Below are 1,198 nucleotides of genomic sequence, written 5' to 3'. Positions count from 1 at the left end.
TAATCACTCAAAATAATTCTACACTTTTGCATGAACATTTGGAAACCACGTATCTTCTCATAGCAAAATATGAAGTGACCTACATCTAATAAAATCAAACCACAAGTGTCATCCTCCTGTAGAGTACAAATTCTGCCGCCATCCTCCTGTAGGCCACAAGGTGTCATGACATTTGAAAATAACGCCTGATGAAGTGGGATAATCTAGAATTTAAATTTTAAATTGGATTTGAAGCCTTAATATTGGTCTAGAATCCCTGAGAAGAAAAATTACAGCATATTCTACATGCACTCCTGGACCTCAGAGTATTAAATTTGTTTCTATCTTGTTATGATAGAGACATTGAGCATATATCCTTTCATTTATTGACTAGGAGAGAGTGTAGCTGCCACAGTCCGCCACTACCACTAATAGGAGCTGAGATTCTTCCATTTGAGGAAAGCACAGGAATCTACACATCAGAAATGCAAGGGATGGGCCCCACCCTGACAAAACCACTTTGGTCATCATGGAGTCTCATCTGTTTTGTATGTGTATACTTCAAATTGTGAATACAGATGCATTTTTCAGATTAGTGATATTCCAGAAATATGCAGATACAGATATACTGTGTAAGTCTGAAAGTGAAGTCTTTTATAAAAATTGTTTTGAAAACTGTAAAACATATTTCAATTAAAAGTGAGGGAAAAATGAACCAATTGGTGGTGTGGGACAAATGTCTGCCTGCTTATATGCATTCACTTAACTAAATTTAATAATTTTTCCAGATAAGTTATGAATGTAATAGAAAAACTATCATAGCAAATAAAAATTTATGGGGAATGACATTCAAAGACATGCAAAGGAAATTCATAATTTGATTTCAGACATTTGCTTCTATTGTTTTTGAGTAGCTGTTTACTTTATGTAAGAATACTTTTATGATATAAAAGTTACTATTAACTATAAGTATAAAACATATTTTCACATATATAATTTTAAGTGTTACCTAAAATGTTCAGTTGTTTTCCATGAGTATTTCAGCTTTCCCATTTGTATAAATTTGACTGTGGATTTTAATATTAATTAATAAATTAAAGAAAAATTGTATGGAATCTGTATTTTGCAGGAAAAGTTTGCTATTATTTTGTTTTATAAAGCATGCAAAAATATGCAATGCACAAAAATAATTGTATTTGAAATATATATTCAGATTATA

The 1,198-nt window shown here is 31.1% G+C and overlaps 1 non-coding gene across 1 annotated transcript; it reads right to left on the bottom strand.

The window, feature by feature from the left end:
- Positions 1-373: 373 nt before the first annotated feature.
- On the bottom strand, positions 374-535 carry LOC114617686. Its single transcript, XR_003710838.1, has one exon. It is a non-coding gene; the product is annotated as a U1 spliceosomal RNA (small nuclear RNA).
- Between the last annotated feature and the right edge of the window lie 663 nt (positions 536-1,198).

The sequence above is a fragment of the Grammomys surdaster genome, unplaced genomic scaffold (assembly GCF_004785775.1).
Source record: "Grammomys surdaster isolate TR1022 unplaced genomic scaffold, NIH_TR_1.0 137, whole genome shotgun sequence".
Lineage (NCBI taxonomy): Eukaryota > Metazoa > Chordata > Mammalia > Rodentia > Muridae > Grammomys > Grammomys surdaster.
Note: the sequence above shows the minus strand (reverse complement) of the source record. Positions and strands in the feature narration are given on the sequence as shown.